We start from the raw sequence: 20,587 nt of genomic DNA on the forward strand, positions 1-20,587 counted from the left end.
GCAGGAGCAGGACATTTCACCACCTAGTAAGCAACAGGAGTGGGATTCAAATTCACTTCTCTGTCTTAAGATCCAGTCCTTTTTCAGAATATCATTCTGCCAAATTACTTCACATTGTACCCATACCACCCTAATGGCTACTTATGGGGAAAGAATATTACTCTAAACTGAATTACTAAAAAAATTTTTTAAATTAAAAAATAAACTGAATTACTGCAACGTCCACTATTTCTGCTGCATTCTGCACACGCACAAACACACACGCACACACCCACGTACAACACTTCTTTTTTGTACCAGAGGGGGAATGTTTTAGCTAAGTAATATTTAGCAAAAAAACAAAAATAGAGGATCATTTCCATGTTATCTACCCACCTGACCAAGAGAAAGGCCAAGGAGTGGCCTATTAGGACCATGGTTCCAGAGGCAGTGAAAAGACAGAAGTTGTATCTTACATGTACCTCCAAATCAGAACCCCTCCACACCAAATGATAGAAATGCTTAATTAAGTCCATATTTTTAAGCACTCCAATCTTTTTTAATGTCATTATTTTTCATCTTTTGCATCTGGCTAAATACTCCTATTTTGGCCCAAGAAAGAGAAAGCAGGCTCCAGAAACCATTCTGCTGCTAGGAGACCTAGCGGCTTGAAAATGAGTTTTTGACAAATTGGAGAGACCACCTCCTTGCCCTGTACCTAGACAGCACGTAGCATTTTGTAAAGTGGCTTCATTCCTTCCACCCCCGCAGCCCAGCCTGGACCACATGGTTGAGAGCCCTCCCTGGAACCGTGTGATGCCTTGGAACATTGTTATTTCAACATGCCTTGAAATCATCCAGGACTGTTGCTGTGATCAAAGCAAAATTTTTAAATCGAGGGCCTTCAGTTATTTGGGTTTGCACCCCACCTCTCACACAATGATCTATGCTGCTTTGCTACTGAGAGCGCTTTCTCTGCTTTATTCTGCATCATGCTTTTATGCTGACTATACACGCTATGAGCGAAAAGACTCCTTCCAGACATGGCTCTAAAGAGTTGATGATAAAAGATTTAGCCTTAACGTTACAAGGTTAAGTATTTCTATACACTCAGCCTTAATTTGGAATTATAGCTTCATTTGACTCAAGAGATTTTTTTAAATTTCATGATTATTAAAGGTCTCAGCTCTCCCATATGTGCAAATTAAGCCAGGAAGGCTTGAAATTCACCAGCACACTGAATTAGTTTTTCCACCCTCTGGGTTCCCACAGCACTTCAAACTTCCTTTTAACTTTACGTTTACTAGGTGTCAAAATCATTTGTGTCTTCCTTTCCCTCTAGCCAATAAGTGTCTTAAAGACAATATATTTTAGTTATCTTTTTATCCCCGAAGCCTAATCAAGTACCTGGCAAGGACCTAATCGTTACTCAATATATATGTTGTTGGATTAAAATTTTACACGTCCATGATAACCATTTCAGTGCCCTCGGGCACTGTTTATACTAAAAACCTTATTTCTTCTCCATTTGTACCTCATGTCCAAGAACCTCCATAGACCTGCCTGAAACTACGAGAGGACAATAGTTCTAAGGGGCACAGAGAGGAATGTTTAGAAAGATAATGGATATCATAACCATAACAAGATTTCCCTGCTTCTTTACCTACATATCCATCTTTTCCCATCTTTATTCAAGCTCAAACTCTCCATTACCTGCACTAATAAAGGGAAGCTATAGTATACATAGTTCCAAATAGTAGATCATCTAAATAACCCTCTTGTCCTTTTGGGGAAAGTGTCATACAGAAGCAAGAGCTCTGACTTTAGAGACATAAGACTGAAGTCACACTTCTTACTTATAAGATGACCCTGGAGGTGTCACTCAAACTTTCTGAAACTCAGTTTCTTCACCTGCAATGTTTACCCTTCCTAGCCATAGGACTGGTGTCTGGATGACACAATTTGTACTATATTCTGCAAATCATAAAACACAGTACACATCTAAGATCATGGGAATATTACATTTAGAATGGAATCTGATGGCAACGAGTGATGAATAAGCTGACATAGAATTAATATGTGGTTTTCTGCCAAATAAATATTAAAATAAGTTTACAGTTCTCAAGACTAAACCAAGTGACAATGTGGTGAGGCAGTCCAGCTACCTATTAGGTTCAGGGAGAACTGGATGGGGTTATAAAAGAGCCATGACTGATCCACTACATGGCTGGTTCCTCTGCAGATAATCAAGAGTTGACTAATTCACAGCAAGGGCACAAGACAGCACCTTGCACCACTGTTACCCATATGGTGGAAAAACGAAGGTTGCTTCTGCCAAGTGCAGATCCAATTAAAACTTGGAAAGGTTGCTCCATTATCATATTTGCAGTCATAATTAAATTTGTTGCTGAGAAGAGGTGCCAAGCTTGCCTCTCTGTTTTGGAAGGTGGGACATCTGTTAACATTAGCAGGGACATGGAGCATGGGGGAAAGTCACAAAAATTCTGCTTCAAAATGAACATTCAAAATAAACTATAGTTTCTTTTAAGGCTTAGAATACTAAGACTTCTATCATTTAATCGCCTCAGTTTCCTTGTTATCTCTCTTAATTTGTGATTTTTTTTAACATAAGTGACTTTTCCCTGACATTGTTCATTTCCAGAGTCAAAGCTCTGAATGATTAGAATTCATATATGACTAAAATTCAACAAGGAAGATAATCGATGATCAGAATTAAAAACCTTTAAGGAAGACCCTTGATACTTCCTATGGAGCTACCTAGTGCTGGGATTGTATATGACTTGATTCAACCACATATAGGAGGCAGCAAATCTGGAGGGCTCTGGAGCACACAGTTAAGTAATAATATTAATGTATTTGCATTATATCTTACAGACAACATGAGCTTTCACATTCACAAATTATTTTAAACCAGATGGCAATCTTATGTAGTAGACAGTTGTCTTCTCATTTTGCAGAAAAGTAAATTAAGATTCTGAAACATTGAAATGCTGATAGTCTCACAGCCAAATGGTAGAGAGAGGAGAAATAGAATCCAGGTTTTCTAAATCCTACGCCACATATGTGTACTTAATTTATAAGCTACATTAACTTATGTCAATAGAGCCCACCATACCCACATAAAGAGCTAAATGTTTTCATCTAAACAATTTTTTAAGATTATGATACTGAAAAATTAAATTAAAATCCATTTTCTTGCCTATTAGGATGAAACCCTAAATTGAATAATATGAACCAAAAGCAACACTCTCACTGTATAGCCCTGACAAATCCTGCATCCGACTATGAAGCACCTGGGCCCTGAAATTTACAATACCAAAAAGGGGAAGGAGAAGCATGTCATGGAAAGAGCTCTAAGCTGAGAGACGTGAGTTCTGGTGCTTGAGGTGCAACCTGGGCCAAAGCACTTCATTCATTTCAGCATCATTTCCAGAACAGGAGGAAGAGATATGGCTGAAGTAAGTTCTCCCTAAGATCCCTTCCATGCTTAAAAACATCATGATTCCCATGAAGGACATTGAACTAGAATTGCACCTTATATTTTCCTGATGTATTGTCAGATCTGAGTTTGACTGACTCTAAGCTCATGCAGGTTTCACACTTACAACATTTTCCCTATAGCAATTCAGCCCCCAGACTCTCCAACAATTCACAGAGAGTCTTTAATGATAATAAACTTGGGCAAGGGAGCAAACAAATTAGCTCTGCAATTAATGACATGACAGTGAGAGAGATCTCAGAGCAGCAATTTATATAGGAGAATTCTCAGAAGAGAAGGTGGCCTGCTAGGCCTGAACAGTTAATCGTAAGTGGTCATTTAATTTTATATGAAAGGTGGCTTGATAAGAAGATGGAAAAAGAAAAAATAACATTCTGAGAATGTATAACTAAAATCCAGCTCTCTTCCATGTTTGTATACATATATAGTGAATTCCAGAATTATTAATTTTATATATAAAGTAAGAAGATGGAAAACTGAAAATCAAGAGCAGTGTGGAATAGTTTGAAAGGTCAGAATTTTCCAGAGAGGGCTTAACTTGATACTTCTGACCCCAAAACAGAATGTGGCAAGTTTTTAGTCTATGAAGGACATTTACACACATGGCTTTGATCCTCACTGCAACCCTATAAAGAAGAAAAGATGTTATTTTGCCCTATTTAATAGATGGAGAGGGTACAATAAGTGTTGTGACCAAAGTCACACATTAAGAAATATGTTATACATTTGAAGCCACCAGAACACGTGTTAAAAGCCCACAAAATATATAATTTCTCTTCATACGCCTGTTTCAGATAACCACTAAAACTTACTAATTCAAGCAGCTCCACTCCTCACCCCAAAAGGCAACCAGAGGAAACAACTAAACATTCGAGAACATATGTATCAGTAGAGCTAGTATTCAGTCTTTCTGAGTCTCTTGTAAGTAAGTGGCCAGGACAATGTAATACAGTATCCTTTTGGTCAGAGTTTAGCTTATTACAGATAAAATTGTTGTTTTGAATATATGTGACATAATCAAACTATACATGGCTAACTGAATCATTTTTCCTTTGGGCATTTTCTTTCAGTTTTTTATAATAATTATTATTATATACATGTAGGTAACTTTTGTATAGCAATTACAGTCGAGTGCAATTTACAAAATATTCTGATATCATATGAATTTAACTCTCTAATTAAAGCTCTGTGATACATAATCTATTGGCCTTTCCACATTTTACCTAGCTAACTCTTAAAAGGCATCAAAACTCAGCTCAGTTCTGGAATCATTTTCTGACCTCCAAGTCTGTGTTTCCACCACAAATTACATTTGGTAATTTTCCTATTGGGCTCAAAGCTCCCTAAGGTCAGGGGCCTCTCTCTCATTGATTGTATACTGGTCTCCTGTCATGTGTAGGTGCTTAATAAGTGAGACTGAACAGACAGATGAAAGCAGGAATTGGGAGCTGTAATCCAGGTAACATACTGGGCACAATTCACTGCATTATTATTTGAGCTGATTGGCCAATGTTCTAGAATATTCAACAGTTTATATTTTATGTCTAAGTTAAACACAAACTGCTTTCTCAGGAGACAGAGACTCTCAAAATCAGGGGCTGGACAAAGTCTCCAGGACCATCTGGTACAATCCATGCCTACAGAAAAGTAAGTGAGTGTCTAAATAATCCATGGCATTTTCGGCTTCATTTAAAGCTTCATTTTTTCCCCTTAAAACAGGAAAAGAAAGAAGCAGCAAAGATCGCCTTTTCAGAATTTCTGGTTTCTATCCAGAAGAATCCTACTCCCTTGCCCTGACCCTTGAGAGAACAGACTCCCAAGAGTCCCTGGAAAACTGCCACTTACATAAATTTTTCCCTGTTCATACTTTCTTCATTCTTCCACTGGCAAAATCTCTTTCCTCTCTCACACACATTTTCGACTACAGAACAAAATGTCCATTTCACACTGTTCAAAATCTCCGTCTCATTTTTCAGTGCTAAAACGATATAGTGCCCTGCAGTTTCTCAGACACTCATTCTGTTAAAGGCATTGGCTGAGCCAAGTTCATTGGCTGTGGGTTTAATAAACTCTCTCAGTGCTGGTATCTTTCAGGCTGTCAGTTTAAAAATCCTTTCCTGAGCACCATAGATCACTACAGAGAGAGAAGTACACTCACAAAGAGAAATAGCAGGAAAATACCAGAATGCAAAGACTGCAAATGAATGGCTCAAAGGCTGCCACTGATGAAGATAATGATTAGACCAGTTGTAAATAAAATCACTTTAAAATGCAAAATGAGACACCCCCATTAGAAAAAGGTTGTTTATGTTCTGGCACTTTCAAGGGTAATGAATACAAGACATTAAGAATTACCCAAGTTGTCCACTTAAAAATTCATAGATTTCCTACTCAGTGCTCAACCCCCTGCCTAAAAGATGAAAGATATTCAGCTCTATCAGTGGTTTTGTTCCTTACTTACTTATTTCATTTTACTCTCACATAAAATCAGGACCATTCTTAAATCCAACTCTCCTTAAGGATGGCCCATTTCCTTCTCTCTCTTCTAAATCTGATCCCATTCTCTCCTTACATAACATGCTTTGCAACCTGTCCACATACTGCCTTGTATTGCCTTTTAATTGCATATGTTTAAATGTCTTGTCTCACCTAATAAAATCATAAACTACTTGAGGGTAACAATAATGACATATTTCTCTTGGCTAACCCACAACAGCTGGCAGAGTAAAAAGCACAACACAGGTGCTCCATATAAACCCTTTGATGTGAGTAAAATGAGAAACTTGGAGGCTGAGAAAGTGATTCTGTCTTTCCTTCTGGACTTAACAGAAATGCCATCTCAGAGCTTTCTCAACTCATGCATTATTGATTGTTACAGGTGCCACCTTTTTCTAAGGAGATATGGGGCACTAACAGCCAACCGCAGTGCGTTACTCTAATCAGCAACAATTTCGGTCTTATCCTAATCAGAAACACTTGTGCAGTGAGGATGGGTCCCATAAATGACAATCATCTCACCATTGTTAAATCGTGAATGCACCATAATATCATCAAGCACAAAACTGCCCCAAAGTGTTCTCTTAAGTAATTGTACTGAAAGAGTAGGCACCAGCAGGTAGTTTGGCCTTATCTTTCTTCAGAAAAACTTAGAAGGGATTTGAAGTTGAATAAATCACCATGAGCAATTGTAAGAACAAACTACCCAGGGCATTTCGATATCTTTCTGTCTTCACACATATGGGGAAGATAATTTTATACTCATGATTTTCTTATCATACTCTAGGCTCATAGTTCTGTTAGAGTGAATAATATTCTCCTTTCCCCATCAAAAATAGTGTACTTGCATTGATTCAGGCATAGGGTTTCCCAGACATAAGAGATATTGACACAGGATTAATTGTTTTCCCAGTTTTCTGGAAGATGTTTGAACCTAAGACTGATCCTGGAAATATACGCCTGTCAGCCAAAAGAAGAGATCAGAGTGTGATAAAAGACATTTTAGAAAGAGATGGCAAGGCCAAGAACAGATATTCAGTCTATACTCATTAAGCACCTAGTGTGTGCAAATAACTGTGCTGAGAAATGCAAGGCATACAGAGATAATGATCTGTCCTGAGCCCTAAGCAGTCTTGTAACCTAGTAGAAAATATCGTATTATACGCAAAAAAACATTAAGGCACCATAGACAACATGTGAAAAGGAACACCAGTGTCTTTTATATGATTAGATGATGTTTCACACACCTACCTGATGTTCCATAGAGATTAGGATTCAGCAGGCTTGCCGTATACCTAAGAATCTGTATATCTTTACAAAGCTCAGATGATTCTTATAATTAGTCAAATTTGAGAGAGCTCCAATTAGAGAGATTGTAGTTTAGTTGGAGAGTGAGACAATTTATACATGGAATGATCAGTACACAATTAGGAAAGTCATAGCTATTCATCTGGTTTTGAGGAACAAATAAGAGATAAATGTAGGTGTGGGGAACATTCTAAAATAGAACAAGTTGAGCTAAGCACAAAGGCAGGAAGTCACAAAGTATATCAGGGGAGAGAGAAAAATCAGTCAAGAGAGGAAGGTAGAAGCCAGAATATAGAGGGTCTTGACTGACAAGATATGAGTGAGTTTTGAATTTAATCACCAGGGACTAGGAAACAACTGATAATTTTTCAATAAAATCAAAGTATTACTTATGAAGAATTATTTAGCAAATAGGAATTTACAAAATGGATTAGATTAATGGAATAATTGGAAGCTTAGAAACAAGGAAGAGGATATTGTAATAGCTTAAGCAAAAATGAGGTACTGAAGTAGGACAGTGGCAGTGGAAAAGGAGAACTTGGAATGAAAGAAGTTGGAGAATTTGGTTACTAATGGTGTACGGAGGGAAAGGGAGAGGTAGGAAGATGACGAGGCATTGCTAAGCCTGGTAGCCACAGGAGAATGGAGGTTATCAAAAACAAAAGAAAGAATCCAGAAGTTGAGCTAGTTTGACAGGAGTAGGGCTGGGCAGATAATGATTTCAATGTTAGATTTGTTGAGTTTAAAGGATTTGAAGAATATTTGTGTGGAAATATCTGGTATAAAGATGGGGGGTCAGGAAGTGAGTGGAACAGGCCATGGATAGGACAATCAAAAGTCTTGCAGATATTCTTACCATAGGATCTAGCAGTTGTGTTCCTTGGTATTCAAAGAGCTGAAAACTTAAGTCCACACAAAAAACCTGCACCCAAATGTTCACAGAAACTTTATTCATAATTGCCGAAGCTTGGAGGCAATCAAGATGTCCTTCAGTAGGTGAATGGATAAATTGTGGTACATCCAGACAATGGGATATTATTCAGCACCGAAAGGAAATGGGGTTAACAAGCCATGAAAAGACATGGAGGAACCTTAAATGCACGTTACTAAGTGAAAGGAGCCAATCTGAAAAGGCTACGTGTCATATGACTATATATATATGTATATAATACGTATATATATATAAAATATTCTGGAAAAGGCAAAAACTATGAAAAGAATAAAAAGATCAGTGGTTGCCAGGGGTTGGGGAGAGGAAAGGATGAACAGATGGAACACAGTGGATTTTCAGGGTAGTGAAATTACTGTCTATGATACCATAATGGTGGACACATATTATTACACATTTGCCCAGACCCACAGAAAGTTCAACACCAAGTGTGAACCCTAATGTAAACTATGGACTTTGGATGATAATGATGTAGTTTCATCAATTGTAACACATGTAGTGCTCTGGTGGAGGATGTTGCTAATGGGGAGGTGATGCATGAGTGGGAGCAGGGAGTATATGGGATCTCTCTTACCTTCCTCTCAATTTTGCTGTGAACCTAAAACTGCTCTAAAAACTGAAATCTTTAAAAAAATTATACACACACAATACTGATGTCTAAAATTCCAGTGATTCATTTTTCTTGTTACCATTACATTTGCCCTCTTTGCAAAGGCAGATAGAATGTTTCTAACAAAGAGTAGGAAAGAAAATGCAGAATGAGAAAGGGGAGATTTAAAGCAGTAGAGAATTTTCTGAAAAAGAGATAAAAGGAGATAAGCAAGAGGCATCAATGAGGGGATCAACTTCCACAAAGATTTTCCTAAGACTGAAGAAAAATACTTCCTTTACTGTAATAATTCCTAGCTGTTGAGAAAGCTGTGGAGTGCTTGGGACTCTCATATAACTGCTGCTAGGAGTGTAAATGAACACAACTGCTTTGGAAAATTGTTTGATATGATCTACTAAAGCTGAACCTATGGACCCACCACCATAACTCAGCAATTCTACTCCTAAGTACACACCCAATAGAAATGCTATATGTGTACATCAAAAAGGCATGTGACAGAATGTTCATTGTGACACTGTTTATACTAGCCAAAACTGGAACTTAAACAAATGCCCCTCAACAGTAGAATGCATAAATGCACTGTGACCTAATAATAGATACTATACAGTAATGAGGAAGAATGAAATATTGCTACACGCAACAATCTGAATGCCTGTGACAAGCATAATAGTAAATGAAAGAAGCCAGACACAAAAGACTCCCTTTATATAAAGCTCAGAAACAAATAAACCTATTCCACAGTGATTCAAATCAGGAGAATGGCTGATTTGGGGAGGAGGGCAGAGGCTGAGAGCACAGGGAGGACTTCCAGGGTACTGATAGTATTCTATTTCTTAATCTGGGTAATGATTACAAGAATGTGTTCCCTTTGTGAAATGCATCAAGCTGTACATTTATGATTTGTTTCTTTTTGTCATGTATGCTCTATTTTAGAAGCTTACTTAAAAACTGTGTAGGGGGGCTTCCCTGGTGGCACAATGGTTCAGAATCCGCCTGCCAATGCAGGGGACATGGGTTCAGTCCCTGGCCTGGGAAGATCCCACATGCCGCGGAGCAACTAAGCCCGTGCGCCACAACTACTGAGCCTGCACTCTAGAGCCTGTGGTCTGCAACAAGAGAAGCCACGACAATGAGAAGCCCGTGCACCGCATGAAGAGTAGCCACTGCTTGCCAACTAGAGAAAGCCCATGCACAGCAACGAAGATCAAACACAGCCAAAACAACCCCAAAAAACAAAAAAAACACAAATGAATAAATAAATTTATTTTTTTTTAAAAAAACTGTATAGGACTGGAGGATTAGGGTTGGTTTTTAGCTTTGGATATCAGAAAATGTTCTCTTAGGTAACATATAACCTGGGATTTGAAGGACTACGTTATTTAGTTTGTCATACACATTTTAATATTTATTTTGATCTATGATATAACTAATTAAGATTTTATGTTGATTAAGGAGAGAAGAAACATATTTCTACTCCACACACACAAAATAAAGCTTCAGTAAATTGACTCTGATTTCAAATTGGTAGAATCACGCTCTTTGATATTAAGTAAGTAGATCACTTGCTTAAGGCACCTTCTGAGGACCAAGAGCTGAGACTAAAACAAAATACAAGAACAAGACTAGTCCAGATTTAATGGGTTAGGGAACTGAGAAGGATGGATTTGGGTCACAAATGAAAGCTACCAGCCTGAAGGGAAATAAAAATCACTAAATGTTAACTCATTCTGTGGTGGATAAAACTTAGAGTCTGAAATACAGAACCAGAGCAGCTGCCCTCCCCTAGCACTCAGGCTCCTGAGAGGCAAAAGGTTTCATATGAGCCAAAGTAATATAGGGTGGAGATGAAAAATACCCTCACCTCAGCCCTCCTCCCACCCCTCCACACACACCCTGTTTCAGTTGACTGGTAGTGGCCGCCTGGAACACAGTGTCAAGATGCTGAGGCCATATGCAGCCTCAGCAGAAAGGAGTGCTGGGATGGCTTATCTGTATTTATTCTGGGGGTAAGAGGAAGAAACGAAGAGTGACCAACGTTTCACCCTCAGTTACCCTGAGATTCTCTTGGTTTTAGCACTGAAAATCTAGGATGTTTCTCACTCTACCAGGAAATGATTACCTGCCTTTGCCTTCTACAGTCTATTTCAAGGAGTCTGTTCTTTGGAGAAAAATAACCTGGGTTGGTTATCTCTTTTGTACAACTAATTTATGAGATACCTTGGAAACCCCACTTTGTCTCTCAGAATCTCAAGCTCCTTGTGTAAAGAATATAAAATCTACTGTATGGGGTTATGAGCGGACAAAAAGGAAACAATGATTATAAAATAAAGAGCATTGCAAGTCACATCATGGAATCCCAATAAATATTACTAGTTTACTCTTCTTTCTGGAACAGCAATTTAAATCAGTGCTACTACTAGCACTCTTAATGAGGCCAAGCCCCTCATGGAGCAAGAGTATGGAAACAGTCCCATCCAAATCAGTTTCCCAAATTGTATTCTGTAATGTCTTATTAACACACACACACCAAAAATGGGCTCCAGAGCAAACTACTTTCTCGACACTCTGGGTTAAATAAAGTTAAGCAGGCTCTTTAATGTGAGTCTTTCCATCCAAGAGAGCGATGTAGGAAGCAGCTTCTCCCAACTATCTCCCAAATATATTCAACCGAGAAACTCTTTTCCTCCATGGATCATCTCTTAAGACTAGTATTCTTTAGAATACCTAATAAAATGCTGACCCATCTCCACTCAAGGAAAAGTAATGCAAAGCTCAGATCTGAATGAGAAGTGAGCCAAAAACCATTTGCTCGTCAAGACAGAATATTATAGACGAAAGGAAGACAAGAGTTCAAGAGTCAGAGATCTGGGGTCAGGTCCACATTTTTTTTTTTTTTAAACATCTTTATTGAAGTATAATTGCTTCACAATGGTGTGTTAGTTTCTGCTTTATAACAAAGTGAATCAGCTACAGATATACACACGTTCCCATATCTCCTCCCTCCCGCATCTCCCTCCCTCCCACCCTCCCCATCCCACCCCCCCCAGGCGGTCACAAAGCACCGTGCTGATCTCCCTGTGCTATGCGGCTGCTTCCCACTAGCTATCTATTTTACATTTGGTAGTGTATATATGTCCATGACACTCTCTCATCCTGTCACATCTCACCCCTCTTCCTCCCCATATCCTCAAGTCCATTCTTTAGTAGGTCTGTGTCTTTATTCCCATCTTCCCACTAGGTTCTTCATGACCTTTTTTTTTTTTTTCCTTAGATTCCATATATATGTGTTAGCATACTGTATTTGTTTTTCTCTTTCTGACTTACTTCACTCTGTATGACAGACTCTAACTCCATCCACCTCATTACAAATACCTCCATTTCGTTTCTTTTTATGGCTGAGTAATATTCCATTGTATATATGTGCCACATCTTCTTTATCCATTCATCCGATGATGGACATTTAGGCTGCTTCCATGTCCTGGCTATTGTAAATAGAGCTGCAATGAACATTTTGGTACATGACTCTTTTTGAATTATGGTTTTCTCAGGGTATATGCCCAGTAGTGAGATTGCTGGGTCGTATGGTAGTTCTATTTGTAGTTTTTTAAGGAAACTCCATACTGTTCTCCATAGTGGCTGTATCAATTTACATTCCCACCAACAGTGCAAGAGTGTTCCCTTTTCTCCACACCCTCTCCAGCATTTATTATTTATAGATTTTTTGATGATGGCCATTCTGACCGGTGTGAGATGATACCTCATTGTAGTTTTGATTTGCATTTCTCTAATGATTAATGATGTTGAGCATTCTTTCATGTGTCTGTTGGCATTCTGTATATCTTCTTTGGAGAAATGTCTATTTAGGTCTTCTGCCCATTTTTGGATTGGGTTGTTTGTTTTTTTTGTTATTGAGCTGCATGAGCTGCTTGTAAATCTTGGAGATTAATCCTTTGTCAGTTGCTTCATTTGCAAATATTTTCTCCCATTCTGAGGGTGGTCTTTTGGTCTTGTTTATGGTTTCCTTTGCTGTGCAAAAGCTTTTAAGTTTCATTAGGTCCCATTTGTTTATTTGTGTTCTTCTGTCCATTTTTCTAGGAGCTGGGTCAAAAAGGATCTTGCTGTGATTTATGTCATAGAGTGTTCTGCCTATGTTTTCCTCTAAGAGTTTGATAGTGTCTGGCCTTACACTTAGGTCTTTAATCCATTTTGAGTTTATTTTTGTGTATGGTGTCAGGGAGTGTTCTAATTTCATACTTTTACATGTACCTGTCCAGTTTTCCCAGCACCACTTATTGAAGAGGCTGTCTTTTCTCCACTGTATATGCTTGCCTCCTTTATCAAAGATAAGGTGACCATATGTGCGTGGGTTTATCTCTGGGCTTTCTATCCTGTTCCATTGATCTATATTTCTGTTTTTGTGCCAGTACCAAACTGTCTTGATTACTGTAGCTTTGTAATATAGTCTGAAGTCAGGGAGCCTGATTCCTTCAGCTCCATTTTTCGTTCTCAAGATCGCTTTGGCTAGTCGGGGTCTTTTGTGTCTCCATACAAATTGTGAAATTTTTTGTTCTAGTTCTGTGAAAAATGCCAGTGGTAGTTTGATAGGGATTGCATTGAATCTGTAGATTGCTTTGGGTAGTAGAGTCATTTTCACAATGTTGATTCTTCCAATCCAAGAACATAGTATATCTCTATTTCTCCATCTATTTGTATCATCTTTAATTTCTTTCATCAGTGTCCTATAATTTTCTGCATACAGGTCTTTTGTCTCCTTAGGTAGGTTTATTCCTAGATATTTTATTCTTTTTGTTGCAATGGTAAATGGGAGTGTTTTCTTAATTTCACATTCAGATTTTTCATCATTAGTATATAGGAATGCAAGAGATTTCTGTGCATTAATTTTGTATCCTGCTACTTTACCAAATTAATTGATTAGCTCTAGTAGTTTTCTGGTGGCAGTTTTAGGATTCTCTATGTATAGTATCATGTCATCTGCAAACAGTGACAGCTTTACTTCTTCTTTTCCGATTTGGATTCCTTTTATTTCTGTTTCTTCTCTGATTGCTGTGGCTAACACTTTCAACACTATGTTGAATAATAGTGGTGAGAGTGGGCAACCTTTTCTTGTTCCTGATCTTAGTGGAAATGGTTTCAGTTTTGCACCATTGAGGACAATGTTGGCTGTGGGTTTGTCATATATGGCCTTTATTATGTTGAGGAAAGTTCCCTCTATGCCTACTTTCTGCAGGGCTTTGATCATAAATGGGTGTTGAATTTTGTCGAAAGCTTTCTCTGCATCTATTGAGATGATCATATGGTTTTTCTCCTTCAATTTGTTAATATGATGTATCACGTTGATTGATTTGCGTATATTGAAGAATCCTTGCATTCCTAGGATACACCCCACTTGATCATGGTGTATGATCCTTTTAATGTGCTGTTGGATTCTGTTTGCTAGTATTTTGTTGAGGATTTTTGCATCTATGTTCATCAGTGATATTGGCCTGTAGTTTTCTTTCTTTGTGACATCTTTGTCTGGTTTTGGTATCAGGGTGATGGTAGCCTCATAGAATGAGTTGGGGAGTGTTCCTCCCTCTGCCATATTTTGGAAGAGTTTGAGAAGGATAGGTGTTAGCTCTTCTCTAAATGTTTGATAGAATTCGCCTGTGAAGCCATCTGGTCCTGGGCTTTTGTTTGTTGGAAGATTTTTAATCACAGTTTCAATTTCACTGCTTGTGATTGGTCTGTTCATATTTTCTATTTCTTCCTGGTTCAGTCTCGGTAGGTTGTGCATTTCTAAGAATCTGTCCGTTTCTTCCAGGTTGTCCATTTTATTGGCATAGAGTTGCTTGTAGTAATCTCTCATGATCATTTGTATTTCTGCAGTGTCAGTGGTTACTTCTCCTTTTTCATTTCTAATTCTATTGATTTGAGTCTTCTCCCTTTTTCTCTTGATGAGTCTGGCTAATGGTTTATCAATTTTGTTTATCTTCTCGAAGAACCAGCTTTTAGTTTCATTGATTTTTGCTATTGTGTCCTTCATTTCTTTTTCATTTATTTCTGATCTGATCTTTATGATTTCTTTCCTTCTGCTAGCTTTGGGGTTTTTTTGCTCTTCTTTCTCTAATTGCTTTAGGTGCAAGGTTAGGTTGTTTATTCGAGATGTTTCCTGTTTCTTGAGGTAGGCTTGTATTGCTATAAACTTCCCTCTTAGCACTGCTTTTGCTGCATCCCATAGGTTTTGGGTGGTCATGTCTCCATTGTCATTTGTTTCTAGGTATTTTTTGATTTCCCCTTTGATTTCTTCAGTGATCACTTCGTTATTAAGTAGTGTATTGTGTAGCCTCCATGTGTTTGTATTTTTTACAGATCTTTTCCTGTAATTGATATCTAGTCTCATAGCATTGTGGTTGGAAAAGATACTTGATAGGATTTCAATGTTCTTAAATTTACCAAGGCTTGATTTGTGACCCAAGATATGATCTATCCTGAAGAATGTTCCATGAGCACTTGAGAAAAATGTGTATTCTGTTGTTTTTGGGTGGAATGTCCAATGAATATCAATTAAGTCCATCTTGTTTAATGTATCATTTAAAGCTTGTGTTTCCTTATTTATTTTCATTTTAGATGATCTGTCCATTGGTGAAAGTGGGGTGTTAAAGTCCCCTACTATGACTGTGTTACTGTCAATTTCCCCTTTTATGGCTGTTAGTATTTGCCTTATGTATTGAGGTGCTCCTATGTTGGGTGCATAAATATTTACAATTGTTATATCTTCTTCTTGGATCGATCCCTTGATCATTATATAGTGTCCTTCTTTGTCTCTTGTAATAGTCTTTGTTTTAAAGTCTATTTTGTCTGATATGAGAATTGCTACTCCAGCTTTCTTTTGATTTCCATTTGCATGGAATATCTTTTTCCATCCCCTCACTTTCAGTCTGTAGGTGTCTCTAGGTCTGAAGTGGGTCTCTTGAAGACAGCATATATATAGGTCTTGCTTTTGTATCCATTCAGCCAGTCTGTGTCTTTTGGTGGGAGCATTTAATCCATTTACATTTAAGGTAATTATCGATATGTATGTTCCTATTCCCATTTTCTTAAATATTTTATGTTTGTTATTGTAGGTGTTTTCCTTCTCTTGTGTTTCTTGCCTAGAGAAGTTCCTTTAGCATTTGTTGTAAAGCTGGTTTGGTGGTGCTGAACTCTCTCAGCTTTTGCTTGTCTGTAAAGGTTTTAATTTCTCCATCAAATCTGAATGAGATCCTTGCTGGGTAGAGTAACCTTGGTTGTAGGTTTTTCTCCTTCATGACTTTAAGTATATCCTGCCACTCCCTTCTGGCTTGCAGAGTTTCTGCTGAAAGATCAGCTGTTAACCTTATGGGGATTCCCTTGTGTGTTATTTGTTGTTTTTCCCTTGCTGCTTTTAATATGTTTTCTTTATGTTTAATTTTTGATAGTTTGATTAATATGTGTCTTGGCGTGTTTCTCCTTGGATTTATCCTGTATGGGACTCTCTGTGCTTCCAGGACTTGATTATCTATTTCCTTTCCCATATTAGGGAAGTTTTCAACTAGAATCTCTTCAACTATTTTCTCAGTCCCTTTCTTTTTCTCTTCTTCTTCTGGGACCCCTATTATTTGAATGTTGGTGCGTTTAATATTGTCCCAGAGGTCTCTGAGACTGTCCTCAGTTCTTTTCATTCTTTTTTCTTTATTCTGGTCTGCAGTAGTTATTTCCACTATTTTATCTTCCAGGTCACTTATCCATTCTTCTGCCTCAGTTATTCTGCTATTGATCCCGTCTAGAGTATTTTTAATTTCATTTATTGTGTTTTTCATCGTTGCTTGGTTCCCCTTTAGTTCTTCTACATCCTTGTTAAATGTTTCTTGCATTTTGTCTATTCTATTTCCATGATTTTGGATCATCTTTACTATCATTATTCTGAATTCTTTTTCAGGTAGACTGCCTATTTCCTCTTCATTTGTTAGGTCTGGTGTGTTTTGACCCTGGTCCTTCACCTGCTGTGTGGTTTTTTGTCTTCTCATTTTGCTTATCTTACTGTGTTTGGGGTCTCCTTTTCACAGGCTGCAGGTTCGTAGTTCCCGTTGTTTTTGGTATCTGTCCCCACTGGCTAAGGTTGGTTCAGTGGCTTGTGTAGGCTTCCTGGTGGAGGGGACTCGTGCCTGTGTTCTGGTGGATTAGGTTGGATCTTGTCTTTCTGGTGGGCACGTCCACATCTGGTGGTGTGTTTTGGGGTGTCTGTGGCCTTATTATGATTTTAGGCAGCCTCTCTGCTAATGGATGGGGCTGTGTTCCTGTCTTGCTAGTTGTTTGGCATAGGGTGTCCAGCACTGTAGCTTGCTGGTCGTTGAGTGAAGCTGGGTCTTGATTTTGAGATGGAGACCTCTGAGAGATTTTTACCATTTGGTATTACGTGGCACTGGGAGGTCTCTTGTGGACCAGTGTCCTGACGTTGGCTCTCCCACCTCAGGGGCACAGCCCTGATGCCTGGCTGGAGCACCAAGAGCCTTTCGTCCACACGGCTCAGAATAAAAGGGAGATAAAAATAGAAAGAAAGAAAGAGGATAAAATAATATAAAATAAAGCTATTATAATAAGAAATAAGAAAAAAATTATTAAGAATAAACGTATTCAGAAAAAAAAATTTTTTAATATTTAAAAAATAGATTTATTAATTTTTTATAGTAAAAAATAAGAAAAAAATTATTAAGAAAAAATTTTTAATTTTTTAAAATAAAAAATATGAAAAAACTTATTAAAAATTTTTCTAATTTCTAAAAATAGAAAATAAGGAAAAAATTATTAAGAAAACATTTATTAGGAAAAAAAAATTTTTTTTTTGAGTTAAAAAAAAAAAAAAAAACCCGGACGGGCCTAACCCTAGGACTAATGGTGAAAGCAAAGCTATACAGACAAAATCTCATCCAGAAGCATACACACTCACAAAAAAGGAAAAGGGGGAAAATTAATATATCCTGCTCCCAAAGTCCACCTCTTGAATTTGGGATGATTCGTTGTCTATTCAGGTATTCCACAAATGCAGGCACATGAGGTCTTTTGTGGAGCTTTAATCCGCTGCTTCTGAGGCTGCTGGGAGAGATTTCCCTTTCCCTTCTTTGTTCGTACAGCTCCCGGGGTTCAGCTTTGGATTTGGACCCACCTGTGCGTGTAGGTCGCCTGAGGGCGTCTGTTCCCCACCCAGACAGAATGGGGTTAAAGGAGCAGCTGCTACGGGGGCTCTGGCTCACTTAGGCTGGGGGGAGGGAGGGGCACGGACGCGGGACGAGCCTGCGGCGGCAGAGGCCGGCGTGACGTTGCAGCAGCCTGAGGCATGCCATGCGTTCTCCTGGAGAAGTTGTCCCTGGATCACGGGACCCTGGCAGTGGCGGGCTGCACAGGCTCCTGGGAGGGGCAGTGTGGAGAGTGACCTGTGCTAGCACACAGGCTTCTTGGTGGTGGCAGCAGCAGCCTTAGCATCTCCTGCCCGTCTCTGGGGTCCGCGCTGATAACTGCGGCTCGCGCCCGTCTCTGGAGTTCGTTTAGGCGGTGCTCTGAATCCCCTCTCCTTGCACACCGCGAAACAAAGAGGCAAGAAAAAGTCTCTTGCCTCTTCGGCAGCTGCAAACTTTTTCCCGGACTCCCTCCCAGTTAGCACCGAAGCCCCAGCCTCAGCTCCCAGCCCCCGCCCGCCCCGGCGGGTGAGCAGACAAGCCTCTCAGGCTGGTGAGCGCTGCTCGGCGCCGAGCCTCTGTGCGGGAATCTCTCCGTTTTTCCCTCTGCGCCCCTGTTGCTGTGGGATCCGCGCTGATAGCCATGGCTCGCGCCCACCTCTGGGGTCCGCGCTGATAGCCGTGGCTCACGCCCGTCTCTGGAGTTCGTTTAGGCGGCGCTCTGAATCCCCTCTCCTTGCTCACCATGAAACAAAGAGGCAAGAAAAAGTCTCTTGCCTCTTCGGCAGCTGCAGACTTTTTCCCGGACTCCCTCCCAGCTAGCACCGAAGCCCGAGCCTCAGCTCCCAGCCCCACCCGCCCCGGCGACTGAGCAGACAAGCCTCTCGGGCTGGTGAGTGTTACTCAGCACCGATCCTCTGTGCGGGAATCTCTCCGCTTTGCCCTCCGCACCCCTGTGGCTGCGCTCTCCTCCGTGGCTCCGAAACTACCCCCTCTGCCACCCACAGTCTCTGCCCATGAAGGGGCTTCCTAGTGTGTGGAAACCTTTCCTCCTTCACAGCTCCCTCCCGCTGGTGCAGGTCCCGTCCCTATTCTTTTGTCTCTGTTATTTCTTTTTTCTTTTGCCCTACCCAAGTACGTAGGGATTTTCTTGCCTTTTGGGAGGTCTGACGTCTTCTGCCAGCGTTCAGTGGGTGTTCTGTAGGAGCAGTTCCACGTGTAGATGTATTTCTACTGTATCTGTGGGAAGGAAGGTGATCTCCACATCTTACTCTTCCGCCATCTTGCCCCTCCCCTCCAGGTCCACATTTTTATCATACTGAGCTTTGTAACCCTGTCCCCTTCTGCACAATGCAGAAAATGGACTAGAAAGTCTCCACATCCCTCTCAATATTCATCCTTTTTGAAATTATTCCCTTGGAGGTAGCATTATTCAAATACCTTGATCTTATAAAAATAACTACAGAATCCTTTTACCATTTTGCTTTTTGCTCCCTTGGTTATTATTATTAGTTGTTATCCTTACTTCCTTTTAAAATGCTTCTCCAGCACACTACCTCTACCATTTTGTGTGTTTAAATTAAGCCTCAGTTTCTGCTGCTGACTCTATTTTCTCTCCTTCGAACAAGTTCTCCCTCTTCCACATCCCATGGCATGTTTTTCCCAGCTGAGAACATGAGTTTTCATAAAACAATTCCACGTACAGATTGCCTGAGCAAGAAAATAAACCTCATAATTACAAGGACTGGTGGTTCCCAGGGCCATGCAGATAATGCACTCCTGGGTCTTATTTTTTCTAGTAAAATTGCAATAAGGACAAAAAAAGAAAATAGCACAATGTGAATCAATTCTTATGACAGTAATTGTAATGAGGATGGGAAATGGTACAATTTAGGCATTTGACACCCGACGCTCCACTTGGTAAAAATCTAATCTATTTTTCATTAGAGTTTCCTCACAGAAGATCCCATGGGACAGGCCAGAAGCCCCTGCTCCACGTGCAATCAGATTAGTCCATCTGGCCTCCTGCCATCTCTAAATGTTGTTCTCTGAACAACAGGCACATGCAGATGGACACTCGAGTGACATTTTTTAGTTTTAGCCAGGGAAGAAAATATAGCCCGTTGTGTTGAAATGTCCTGTTAACAGTGCATGCACAAAAGGTATTGCTTCCATGAAAATTATGGGGTGAATTTTTGATGGTATCTAACCAGAGGACCCAAGAATTTGCAAACATGCCCTATTACCCTCTTACCAAGCGAGATTTCCAAAGAAGCTTAACACAGAAGAAATTATAGCACACGATTTATAAAATCTCTCTTTGTATTTAGCTGAGCTTTGCCAAATACTCCTTAAAGAAAAGTACTGATAATATTGGGTTATAACACGCAGCTTAATTTTAAGCCCTATGCAGGGTCACCTGCTTCTCACATGCAAGCCTGGTTCCAACTTTTACCACCCCAGGACCCAACACAATGACCAGTGTTCAGGGGGAAAAAGAAAAAAGAAGATGGCCAGCCCTGTTAGCTGGCCCT

The sequence above is a fragment of the Balaenoptera musculus genome, chromosome 20 (assembly GCF_009873245.2).
Source record: "Balaenoptera musculus isolate JJ_BM4_2016_0621 chromosome 20, mBalMus1.pri.v3, whole genome shotgun sequence".
NCBI lineage: Eukaryota > Metazoa > Chordata > Mammalia > Artiodactyla > Balaenopteridae > Balaenoptera > Balaenoptera musculus.